Source organism: Suricata suricatta, chromosome 8 (genome assembly GCF_006229205.1).
Source record: "Suricata suricatta isolate VVHF042 chromosome 8, meerkat_22Aug2017_6uvM2_HiC, whole genome shotgun sequence".
NCBI classification, from domain to species: domain Eukaryota; kingdom Metazoa; phylum Chordata; class Mammalia; order Carnivora; family Herpestidae; genus Suricata; species Suricata suricatta.
Genome location: NC_043707.1, coordinates 138,118,266 through 138,131,190, shown reverse-complemented (window position 1 = coordinate 138,131,190; position 12,925 = coordinate 138,118,266). Strand labels below are relative to the sequence as shown.

The window sequence follows — 12,925 nt, the reverse complement described above, 5'->3', positions numbered from 1 at the left end:
TCTTCGTGGGACTGAGCCCCTCCTCGGGCCCCCGTGGAGGCCCCACTTGCCCCTGGAGGTGAGGAAGCAAGAGAGAAATCCCAGGAGAGATCCCTCTAGCCCCCATGACCCAGAGAGTGGCTGTGGTCATCCCAGCCCCTCATCACGGACCACCCTCAGGGCGCCTACGCTGTGTCAGTCCAATATTGCTGCTATAACAAAAACATCAGACACTGGGTTGTTTATAAACAAGGGAAGTTTATTTCCCACAGTTCTGGAAACTGGAAGTCCAAGTTCAAGGTGCCAGCAGATCCAGTGTCCGGTGAGGCCCACTTCCTGGTTCAGAGCCAGCCCTTCTCACAGTGTCCTGGCTGGGTGGCGGGGGGCGGGGGGGCAGGGCAGGGAGCTCTGGGGGTCCCCTTCATAAGGGCACAAAGCCCACCCTGAGGGCCCCTCATGACTAATCACCTCCCAAAGTTCCCACCGCCTAGTACCATCACACCGGGGGGTTAGGATTCAACAGATGCATTTTGGGGGGACACAGACACCCAGACATTAGCCCACCTCCCCAGCCTCAGCCCCCTGACACCAGGCTTCTCAACAAGGGGCCGTGCTGCTCCCAAGGAGGTCCCGGGCGGTGAGGCTAGCCAGGGGCAGTGTGAGCTGCAATGAAAGAGAGACAAAAATGCTGAAAATACAGTCCCCCAAGAGCCAGCCTCCAGATCAGGTGAGGTAAGACCCCCAGGCCGGCGTCTGGAGCTGGTGGCCATCAGGGGCCGTGCTGGACCCTTGGCTGCCATGTTCTCATCCAGCCTCCACACAGCTCCGCAAAGCTGGCACTTTCATTTCCCACACTTTGCATGTTGGGGGAAGGGCTCAGAGAGGGTCAGTAATTTTTCCAGAGTCACACAGCAGGTTAGCAGCAAAGCTGGGATTCGAGCCCAAGCCCTGCGATGCCACAGCCCGAGTTCATTTCTCTGCTTCCAAGGACCTGCTTTTGTGCTGTGGCTTCTGGCTCCCAACGCTCTTCACTCTGAGAAGAACTCCCTTCTCTGATTTCAGGGCAGAAATAGTAGTCAGCACAAAAGCCCCCTTTGACAGAGCTGGACAGGACCCCTGCACAAGGAAAATGGGTCTGCCCCGGCCAGAGCTCCGTCCAAAAAGACAAATGTCATGGGGTGAATTGTGTTCCCTTCCAACAGATGCTGAAGTCCTACAAGGACATGTGGAGGGGACCTCCGCTGGAATTAGGGTCTCTGCCGATGGTTGAGTTAAGGTGCCGTCATTAGTATGAGTCCTAATCCAACATGGCTGATGTCTTTATGAAAAAGGGAAGGGGCGCCTGGGTGGCTCAGTTGGCTAAGCATCCAACTTCAGCTCAGCTCATGATCTCACGGTTCATGAGTTCGAGCCCTGCATCAGTCTCTGCACAGAGCCTACTAATAGCGCAGAGCCTACTTGGCATTCTCTCTCTCTCTCTCTCTCTCTCTCTCCCCCCCCCCCCCCCCGCTCTCTCAAAGTGAATAAATAAACTGTAGAAAAAGGTGGGACGGAGTCTGAGATGGAGACACACAGGGGAGTGGCATGGACCAGGTGCTTTTTCGCAGCCCTCAGAAAGACTCCGTGGCCTGACAGCTTGATCCTGGACTTCTCCAGAACTCCGGGCCAATAGAAGGTATCTGGTTGGAGCCACACGGTCTGCAACGCTAGCAAAGGAACGCCAGTGGCCAGACCGGGGCTTCTAGAGCCAGACAAGTGGAATAAGCAGCCCCTGACCTAGATGTCCTCGGAAAACGCCACCCTGCACCCAGACCTCATTCTGGCAGGAGAACCAGCCGGGTCAAGCTGAGGGAGGAGACTCTAGAAAACTTAGCCCAGCCCTGGGCCCAGAGCGCTAGCCGCTGTAGGCAGGACGGCCATCTCGCCGCCTGCCCCGAGGCGGCCCCCAGGGCGGCAGAGGCCGAGGACCCCCACAGTAGCAGGTGACATTCCCATGGTCATCTGCACCCACTCAGGCGGGTCGAGAAAGCACAGCCAGTGGAGAAGCCCCGAGCAAGGGCACTTAGCGGGGTCACAGCCTGTTTATCTGGAATGATTCTAAATAGAGCCTCCGTTCAGCGCGAGCCGCTCCGACAGCAGCAACAAGTTTCTGTTATTAAGGAAGAAAGCTCTCAGAGCTGAAGGAGCATGAATATTTGCAAATTCTGTGCAAATTCCACTTTTCTTTCCCCACAAACCAGCTCCTTAAAGAGGCTTTTGGACAGAACCAGCATTCCAATTAGAAAGACGTGTTCGCTGCCTCCATACCAGGGACAAGAGCTCCCCCCGTTGTCGCCTGCTGGCCACACGCACAGCAGCACCTGTGGGCTGGAGCTGCAGCTTTGCCCTGAGCCCAGACCCCACCACTGGCGAGGCTGCGAGGTGGCGGGCCCCTCATCCCCCCAGGCCCGGAGAACCCTCCCTGAGGCAGGGGAAGGCAGGAGTTGACACAAAGGGAAAAAGCTCTAGACAGTATTGGCTACAGGGTTGGTAGACCAGATGGCTCGGTGATACAGAGCATCAGGGAGAAGACGGGGGCGCGGCCAGCACATCCCAGGAAGCAGGCAGCGGGCTCGGAAGGTGCAGCAGAAGTCCAGGCAGCGGCTTAGCACCGGGGGTTGAGTTAGGGAGGGGAGGCTTCCTGGAGATGAAGGAACTCGGAGAGTGTGTGCTGACGTCCCCAGCCCGGCCCAGCACCCAGGGTACTGGACACTCCAGAAATGTCAGCCAGGGGCGCCTGAGGGACTCAGTCGGTTGAATGTTTGACTTCAGCTCAGGTCATGATCTCACAGTTCGTGGGTTCGAGCCCCGCGGTGGGCTCGCCACTGTCAGCCTGTCAGCACAGAGCCTGCTTCGGATCTTCTGTCCCCTCCTCTCTCTCTCTCTCTCTCTCTCTCTCTCTCTGCCCCTCCCCTGCTCACATTCTCTCTCTCAAAAGATAAATAAAACAATTATTTAAAAAAAGAAGGAGAGAAGAGAAGAAACGCTGGCCATATCTACAGCGGACCCCTTCCTGTCTGGGGTCCTCCGTGTCGGGTCGGCAGTGGCATCCACCTCCCGCCCCAAAGCAGTAGCTGTCTGACTGCAGATCGCCATGTCCTTTGTCCTCAGAGATGACATGTTGGATGTGCCGCTGGGACAGCCTACACTTGGGGCCCTGAAAGGCACCCCGATGCAGTGAAAAGAAAGGAAGAAGGGTTTGGATAAAAGCTAAAATCAAGATCGTGGAAAGAGTCGTTGCCTAGTGTCTATACGGCATTTAACCACATGACAACCTCAGAGGGAGGAACCATTACCCAAGAAGCAAGCAGAAGGAATGTCATCATTTCCCTAAGGCCAGGGTGACGCAGCCAGGGGGCGTCCCGGCACCCCTGTCCTGCCCTGCCTGCCTCTAGGGACCCTGTCCCCACAACCCCCATGGCCCCGAGGCCGTCTGGTGAAGCAACACCACGGGGCACGAGAAACGACACCAGACTCTACTGCCCGCCCCAGTTCACAGGGGGACAAACTGGAGCCCAGGGAGGAGCGGATTGCACAAGTCCGCTGAGTTCCGGAATGTTCTCTACCCTGGCTTTACTGAGCAAGACGACACAGACGAGCCTGGGAGAAACCCCACTTCTGACCTGAAAGCCTTGGGAGTAAGGCAGCCACGCCGGGAAGCGGCCCCACTTTCCTGGGGTCTTGGAGGCGACGTGCTGGCGGGGCCCGACCTCAGAGGATGAGGCGCAGACACACCCTGCTGGGGACCGCGCCCTGTCCCAGGATAGGACCACAGCCGGGAGCACCTGCTGGCTTGTCCAGGCGTGGTCTCCGCCCGAGAGCGGATTCGCCGGAACAAGAAACGTCAACCCAGTGGGAATTCCCCTCACTGAGCGGCCACTCCCGCGGATCATTCCGCTCCGCATTCCGAAGCCCCCTCTCCCCGGACACTTCAGTCCGACATGTGGACTGACCCCTGGAAGATGACACGCCGGGCCCCGGAGGGGTCAAGGAGCCAGAAGGCAGGCGAGGGGGGCGCCAAACATCCGGCCGAAAACACGCCTACCCCCACGGCACCCTCACGCTCCCAGAGCCTGGTGCCAACTCCGGGCGGCTGGCGATCTGCGGAGAAACTCGAACGCACGGTCTGGAGCCGGACAGCTGCTCGGGGGCCTGCCCGAGGCGGCTCCTGTGAACCCAGCATGTCCGTGAGGTTTCCTGCTGGAGCCTGGAAGTTCAGCTCCGCTGTGCCTCTCCCTGGTCGGGTAGTTACACTCTTCAACGTGAAAATAATGCTGAGCCCCGAACCCCGTCCTACAGGGACGCTGCAGCTGGACGGACGCAAGCTCAGAGCAAGACTGTGGACCCTCCCAGCCTGGCAGGGCTGTCGTCAGTACGTGCGGGAGTGGGAGGGGGGGGGCTCGGCGTGTGGGCGCCTGGACTCAAATCTTGGCTCTGCTAGTTTCTTGGCCATGTGACTTGGAGGAAATTAGGTCACTCTCTATGCCTCCGTGTTCTTATCTGTAAAATAGGGGCAGTGATGGTGCCCGCTTCACGGGGAAGCTAAATTCTCTAACGCGGGATGTGTGCTTGGAGCAGGGCTGGGCCCCGTAAGCCGCCATGATTACTTATAAGAACAGGAAAGGACTTCCAGGGGCTTCTTTGCAGAGCTCAGGAAGCCACCCAGGTCCTGGCAGACAGGAAGAGGGGGTGGCAGGCGAGCCCCTGGTCCACGGACCCGCCCCCAGAGGCTGGAGCAGGCAGGATGACGGGGGGACCTAGGTGCCTGAGCTGGCCCTCCAACACAGCCCTGCTCCGGGAGGGGGCTTTCTCTCCCCTACCCCTTCCTAGGCAGCACTGGGATCTCACACAAAGAGGAGCTTCTGGTGAGAGTGGCTGCAGACGCCTCCGTGCTCATGGCCAGAGAGCTCACACTGGGCGCTGTGGGCCTCAGCCGGAGGCCCGGGCTTTCGAGATCCCAAGGCGTTCTGTAGGGCACAGCCCCTCAGTCCGGAGCACAGCCTGCTCTGCTCTCTGGAGCAAGCAGAGACGGGCTTTCCCCAAAGTTGCACACTCAAGGACGCCCCTGCCAAGGGGAAGAGGCAGGGTGACAGAGGGAAGGTCTTCCAATCAGACTCCTCAGGGGCCGCAGCCCAAGGCCCCCACCTCCACCTCCAAAGCCGGCACCAGTGCTCCCTCCTCTGACTCTCTGCCCACCCTGTGGTGACACTGCGTCCACCAGAATGGCTACTCGCCCCGCGTCAAGGTCAGGTCGTGAACAGCCTTGACTCCCTCTGCCACATTAACTCCCTCTTGGCACACAGCCCAACCCACACCCAAATCCTGGGGCTTCAGACCTGAACGGCTCTGAAGGCATTATTCCGCAGCTGACATGCCCATTGCACAGCTGGCAATGACAATGCTGACAAGCACTTATTTAGCGCTTCCTGTATGCCAGACCTGCTGTGTGCTTCAGAGGCATTGCTCCTGCTCTACATGGCCCGTGCAGGCGACGTTACTGGCCGCTGTCTATGTCCCATGGAGCCAAGGTGCTGCTGGGAGGCTGAGGGCTGGCCCAAGATCACCAGCACCACATCTGAGCCCCGGCATCTGGCCAGGAGCCCCCCACCCCTCTCTCGACACCGAGCACCCAGAGACAAGGAGCACAGCAAGTGGCCAGAGGCTACACGGCTGGAGGCAGGCCCCTGCGCGCACGGTCTTCCCACCGCAGACGGGAGCTCGAGTCCGGGCGCCGGGCCCCAGGCGCAGGACCGGGCTAAGTGACAAGTACCAGCCGGCTGGGAGGGGCCGGCAAAGCCCCGCAGAGAGCCGGCCTCTCCAGCCTCTGGCCGCGCGGAGCGGGAGCAGAGAAGCTGTCGGGGAAGCAGGTACCCCATCCGCCGGGGCTGGGCCGCCTCCCCCGCGGTCCCCGGGCCCTGCGCGAGCGAGCACACAGCCCTTCCCGCCCGTCTCCACACTTGTCACAGCTCCGGGCCAATTGTTAAAATAACTTTTTGGTTGTTATTACAAAGTAATAGATGTTTATTGCAGAAATTTTAGAAAGTGCAGACAAGCCAAAAGAAGGGAATAAAAATTACCCAAAAGCCCCAAACTGCAAATGTACCACTTGACATGTTTTTGTACATCCTTCCAGTAATTTTCCTCAGCATTCATTTCTATGTTTTTCTAAAACGAGCTCTCTAAAAATGGGCTCACACTTTTCTTCCTGTTTGGCAAAATGCCTTTTCTCCTGAATGTATCGGGACTGTGTGGGGGAGAGAGCTCTCTCCCCCTCTTCCCGCCCCTCCGCCTCCCCGGAGAAAGGAAGCTGGCACGGCCAGAACCCCGAGGGCTGCGTCTCCACACGCGTGGCCATGAGTTAAGAGAGCACACACACACGTGCACATATGCACACGCACACACAGGGACACAGGCACGGACGTGCGTGTGCTGCACACATGTGCACAGACGCACGCACACGTACAGGCAGGGGCTCCTCCGCTCCAGCGCCAGGCAGACTCCCGCCCGGGGCTGCTCGGACCGCCTGGCTCTGCCCCCAGGCCCTCACACGCGCACACCGGGACTGTCATCCCGGGGTCTCCCCGGTCTCCAGGCGGGCAGATCTGACCTTGGGAGAACAAATGAGCCTTGCTGGGGCCTTGAGCCCAAGCCCTGCCTTCCGGGGTGCTCCCTGGAGAACCCAGCACGGGGGGCCGCGGGTCCGGACACAGCCAACGAGACCCCCTGCTCACCGGTCTGCACCGGCTCACACCCGCGTCTGGGCTCCTGGCCAAACGGCATCTCGGAACCCCATTGCCTCCCACACTGGCAACGTTGCTGCCATGCTTTCCCGTAACACCATCGTGGGAAACTGCAGGGCATCCAGGCCAGGGCCCACGAAGCCGTCCCCTGCTGAGGGACAGCTGGAGGGCCCCTGGTTGCCAAATTAGCACTCCCAACACCGTGATCAGCATCACACGCACCCGGGGTTGCTTCCGGGATGGAACAGTGGCCCAGGCGGGGCAGCCACGGCGCCTGCGTGGGTGTCATGAGGCGGGCTGCGGCGGGGGAGGTTCCGGGGGGCACCGGGGGTCAGGGCAGGTGATGCGGGCCCCCGGAGCCTGGGAAGGAAAGCACATCTGGAATCTTCTGTAAATGCAAGGGAGCCATTGAAAGAATCTAATCCCTGTAGGGAGAGCATTGGGAGGGACTTCCGGCCGTCGGGACTCATCCCTCCGGTCACTCCCAACGTCCCCCTTCTCTCTGTTCTGGCCTGAATGCTGCATCTCAGAGGAGCGTGGTGCTCCCTGCGGGGAAGGGGGGCCAGCGCAGGGAATGAACTTCACAGGAGGCCTCGTGGTCCCAGACCCGGGCCTCGCCGCTGTGCCCCCCTGTAGCACCCCTTCCCGAGCCACTCTGCCTCCCACCTCTGCAGAGAGCCTGCCGAGCTCTGAGAGGAGGCGGGAGGGCGGAGCAGCGGGACGAGCCACGGGAGAAGAGGCAGCCGGCCCCGGCCCCGGCCTGGCAGGTGCAGGCCTTCCGACGGGTGAGCCCAGGGCGCATCGACCGGCCCCTCTCAGCGGCCGGGAAGCAGGGATACCGGCAGCGACAAGCGAGACCCCATATCCAGCGGGGGTCTCAGCCCGCTCCCTGATGCGTGCGGAACGCCCACATTTTGGAAGCCTTCGCACCCTTGGAGCCCACATGTGGACCAGAAAACCGGGCGCTCCGGGCAGGACGTTCAAAGCACACAAGCCCCTGCCTGCGCGGGACCTCTCAGGCCGGCCCCACCTCCGACCAGGATGGCAGCCCTGCGCTGGCCCCTGGGGACCTCTGCTGCGTGAGCCAGGGGCCTCTCGCACCCGGTCATGGTGCGTGCGTGTGTGTGACCATCAGTCTCGACATCAGGACCACACGTTGGACAAGGTGGGTGGAGGGATGGTTCCCCTGATTTTGCAGGTGACCATGTAACTGCCTGGCGACCAGCCCTGAGAGCCCCTTGCTTTAGGGTCCCCTTCTTGGAACTTTTCTAAGTCCTCCTCCCGTGCCAATAACCAGGCAGGAGCCCCAGGAATGTTCCAGGGCCTGCACAAGTCCCTGTTTGTCTCCCTTTGGAGGCTCTGACCTCTACCCCGAGCCCAGGATCTCCTGGATGCCCCCAAGGAGCTCTGAGACTCGTAATCAGGGGTCGTCCGGAGTCGGGCCGTGGCTCCAGGCTGGGGGGTCGGGGCCAAGCCGATGGCTTCCGCCAGCCTGTGTGGTGCGCAAGGCCCGGCCACCAGAACGGTGACTCACTCATGCTGACGGCAGGACTCGGGGCTGCGGAAGGCGCCCACTGGCCGAAGGGGCTTTCCCCCCTCCGCGGTGTCCACGCCACAGCAGGGCTGGCTGGGCCAGTCTCCTCCAAAGCCTTTGTCCTTCCCCTTCAGAAGCACTTACTGAAATCCACCAGTGTGGAGTGAGGCCCGCCCTCACATCCCCCTCAGCTCCCGGCCGTCCTCTGTCGGCGCGAAGGCACGGTCTTATCCATTCCCTGACGCTGGTGGACGCTGAGGCGCCTACTAAGAGCTTCTGATGAGTCAACACCCTTGCTTGGTGCTTCGTATGCACACGGACTAATGCGGAACCTAAAGTCATCACATAACCTGCCGTCAAAGTATCTTTTTAAGTTTTTATTTCAAGGTAACTACAGATTCGCATGCATTTGTAATAAATAATACAGAGATCCCGCATGCCCTCACCCAGTTCCCCTGGTGGTGGCATCCTGCAAAGCTGTAGGACAATACTGAAACCAGGATGTTGACATCGATACGGCCAAGATCCAGAACGTTCCCTTTGCTGCCAAGTCCCGCCTGCTGCCCTTCACAGCCACACCCTCCCTCTTCGGCGTTTGGCAGCCACCCCTCTGTCCTCCAGCCCTGCAATTCTGACACTGGGAGGCTGTTAAAGAACTGGAACCGTACAGGGTGCCACCTTGCGGGACGGGCTCTCTCCCCTCGGTGACACTCTCCGGAGACTCCCGCAGGCGTGCTGCACGGCAGTGTTCCTCCGCTGGCCGGGAAGGCACCCCGCTTCGCTTCACCCTAAGCCGCAGAGGGACATCTGGCTTGTTCCAGGGTTGACTTGCTGATTGCAAACCAAGCTGCTAGAAACCTCTGTGCGAGGTGTCCGTGTGAACACAAGGCTTCGTTTCTCTTCCGGGAGGAGTGGCCAGGGGTTCAGTCCCTGCAGCGCACCGCAAGGGCCCGTCTGGGTTTCTGAGAAGCCGCCCACCTGCTGTCCAGAGTGGCTGCTTCACATTCCCCCAGCGGCATGAGGATTCTGGTTTCTCCATGTCCTTCCCAGCACTGGCTTCTGTCACCGTTTTCTCTTTCTAGCCATTCTGGAGGATGGGTGCGGAGAGTCCACGATAATTTTAACTTCCATTTCCCTAAAGAAGGATCAAGTTGAATGTCTCTCCATGTGCTATTTGACATCTGTATATCTTCTCTGGTGAAACGTCACCTCTCTTTTCTCCTGTCCCAATTAGCTTGTTTGCTGACTGCTGAGGTCTGAGAGGTCTTTATGTACATAAGCTACTATTCCTTTGTCAGACATGCAGTTTGCAAACATTTGCTCCCACTGTGGGTTCTCATTTCATCCTCCTGACAGGCTCTTCCACAGAGCAAAAGCTTTAATTTTGATAAGTCCGATTTGTCAGTTTTCCTTTCATCGTGCTTTTGGTGTCAAATCTGAGAATACTTTGCCTGGCCTAGATCCCAAAGATTTTTCTACCATTTTTTTCGGTTTCATAAATTTTTTTTTTACTTTACACTTAAGTCCATAATTGAATTTCGGTTAAGTTTTGCATAAAAAGTGAGATGTAGTTCAAGGGTAACTCTTTGCCTCTGGACGTCGGGTCCTCCAGCCCCGTCTGTTGAAAAAGCCATTTTCTTCCACTGAATTGTTCTTGCACCTTTGTCAAGTCGGTTGGGCATAACTGTGGTCTTTTTCTGGTTCTCCATTCTGTCCCATTGATTTGTGTGACTTTTTCTTTGCCAGTGTAACACAACACAATTATGGTTGCTCAGGTCACGATCTCACGGTTCATGGGTTCGAGCCCCGCGTCGGGCTCTGTGCTGACAGCTTAGAGCCTAGAGCCTGCTTTGGATTCTGTGTCTCCCTCTCTCTCTGCCCCTCCCCTGCTCATTCTCTCCCTCCTTCCCTCTCTCCCTTTCTCCCTTTCTCTCTCTCTCAAAACTCAGTAAACATTTAAAAAAAAATTTTTTTTGATGAGCAAACATCCTGGAGTTTGGACGGCCCATGCCGACCAGAGCAGGGAAAAGTATAGAAAGGAATTTCCAGCCCAATCCTGAGTGCCAAGAATTGAGGGACGGGGCTGGTTCCCAGCTTCCTTTTCTAAAGCCGGAACGGGCCCTAGAAAGCAGCCAGGTCCCAGCGAAACACGCCTCCTTTGCTGGGTCCTCCTTCACCCCCTGCCTTAAAGTGTCCCCTTATCTAGGGAAGCGTTGATCTTACGACGTTCCCGGAAGGCACGCGGACATCTGGTGTCTCCTGAAAGCAGTGTCAGCTCCGAGCCAGTGTCCAGTAGCCCCCAGACTGTCTGTTTCCCGTCCCCCAGCAACCCAGTCTTGCTGGGAAAGAGCCATAGGTCCCTTTGGGTGAGACTGGCAGAAAGATAAATGAGATAAATTTCTGGCAGGGGGGCGGGGTCTTTCCTCATTGGGCCCCAGCCCTCACTCACTCAAGGGGATCTGGGTCTTTGAGCCAACTCAAGTCTCCTAAAAGTCGGGTCAGCTCATCTCCATTATCAATTTTACCCGAGGGGCCCACCTTCCCAACCAGGCACCCGCCTAGAACCACAGGTAAGTGGACCCACTGCAGACTCAGATGCTCAGTGAGGCCCCTGTCGGCTCAGGGCCCCCGACCTGGTCTTCACCCACCCTGGCTCCGGAAGTCAGCCCCATCCTCAGACAGCAGGGCCCGGCCCTTGCAGCACAAGCAAGCCCAATCAGTGGAAGAAGCTTCCGCAGGGGCGGGACAGCTGTGACACCTGCCAGCAGAGGCCCCCCTGGCAGCCAGCCGCCAGGACTGGTTCCAGCCAAACATGTTCCTCTTCCTCTTCAGAAGGGAGATATACCGGTAAGAAGCCAACATGGGGACCAGAAGCTTCCTCTGGAGGACGAGTTCCAAAGGATAGAGTTAGAGGCTCGATTAAGGAAGATTTAATGAGTTAGAAAGAGATCAGAAAGAGGACAGACCCAGGGTGTAAATCAAATATTAATCACCGTAAAGGCAAGGCTCGCGAAGGCACAAATCAATAGCGCTGGGCAGACTTGCAAACATCCGCCTCTCTGAGGCACTTCCAGAAATCTGGGGCTACAGGCAGGGGAGCAGGGATCCAGAGGAAGGAGAGAGCGTCTCCGTTAGCCAGGAGTCATGAGGCATCCCTGGAAAATAAGGGAACCTTGGTGGCTGCCTGCTGTCCCTTGGAGCCTGTCTTCCCCAAAGGTGCTGGGCCAGGAGCTCTGGGCAGGAGAGGGCCTGCTTCATCCTTCATCCTGCTCTAGATCCTGCTCTGTGCAGGGCCCTGTTCTAGGCAATGACCTGAGTTATTATCATTACACTCTCGTGCCACCAAGCAGACAGAGGCTGGGAGATGTGAAGTCAGCAGAGGGGGCAGAATCCCAAGCCGGGCCCTTTGGTTCAAACCCCTCCCTCCTTTCAGGCCCCATGCTGCCCCCACCCCGCCCAGGGCAGCCTGCCCACCAGCTCTCACTGTGCACAGCTGGAGGGAGGGGACCTCCCCTCACCCAGGTCGACCTCCTCCCCACCCATCCTCGCCCAGGCACCAACCTCTCACCCTCCAGGAAAGGACCTGGTCATCTTCCCAGCAAAACAGAAGCAGAGGCTCACAGGGCACGCCCACCTTGCCTTGGCACTGACCGCTTCCGGAGAGCCAACCGTGCGCACACCTGCTCCCTCTGCCGACTCTCAGGTCAGGCTGCAGGTGCCGGGGCGCTGATGCCCCAGGACCAGCTCCCTCACCCCCTGGCTGCTAGATCAGGCTCCTAGATCTGCCTGTAAGAAAGTCCCACAGACTGGGAGTGCTTAAAATAGCAGAATCTATTCTTTGACCTTCTGGAGGCCAGGAGTCTGAAATCAAAGTGTGGGGAGGGCCCCGCTCCCTCCGCAGGCTCCAGGGGAGGACCCCTCCTGCCTCTCCCAGGTCCTCACAGCTCCAGGTGCTCCAAGTCCCTGCCCCAGCCTCTGCGCTGTCTCCACGTGGCCTTCTTCCCTCTCCCCTCTGTCTCTTCTCTTCTTCTTTTAGGACCCCAGTCATTAGATTAGGGTCCACCCAAACCCAGTATGCCCTGCTCACAACCTGATTACATTTGCAAAAACTCTATTTCCAACATGGTCACACAGGTATCAGGTTAGGACTTCAGTGTATCTTTGGGGGAAACAAGTCAAGCCCTTCGGCTGGCGGAGCTCAGAAATGTGTCCTCCTGTGTGGACGGTGGACCAGCAGCGTCTGGTTTCGCTGGGAGTCTGCTAGAGAGGAGAAACTCAAGCTGCCCCCACCCTGCTGGGCCAGGATCTCCCCTCACAAGCTCAGGATGCCCCAGGGGACCCAACCTCAACCCTACTGCCTTCCCAGGGCTGTCGCATCCCCTTCGCTGTGACATTGCTTCCCCATCAATCATTTACACTCAGATCCTTGGCTCAATGACTGCTGTTGGGACCCCAAAGCCAGGGGTGGAGGCCCACGGCTGTGTGCCCCACAAACCATGATCCTCTGTAGAAACTTGGCTGCCAGCCCTCCCAGAACACAAACGCTAGCCTGAGAACTCATCACACCCAGGCCAGCGATGCAAGGAAGAGAGAGGCCAAGAGAAGGAGCTCGCTCCGGGTAAGCTCCCGCTGA

General features: G+C 58.5%; 1 long non-coding RNA gene across 2 annotated transcripts; it reads right to left on the bottom strand.

The window, feature by feature from the left end:
- Positions 1 to 326: 326 nt before the first annotated feature.
- On the bottom strand, positions 327 to 12,087 carry LOC115299130. 2 transcript variants are annotated; one of them, XR_003912000.1, is made up of 3 exons: positions 11,854 to 12,087; positions 11,286 to 11,447; positions 327 to 642 (listed from the first exon to the last, which is right to left on the bottom strand). It is a non-coding gene; the product is annotated as an uncharacterized LOC115299130 (long non-coding RNA). The 2 variants fall into 2 exon arrangements; XR_003911999.1 differs by lacking the exon at positions 327 to 642 and having other exon boundaries at positions 11,208 to 11,447.
- Between the last annotated feature and the right edge of the window lie 838 nt (positions 12,088 to 12,925).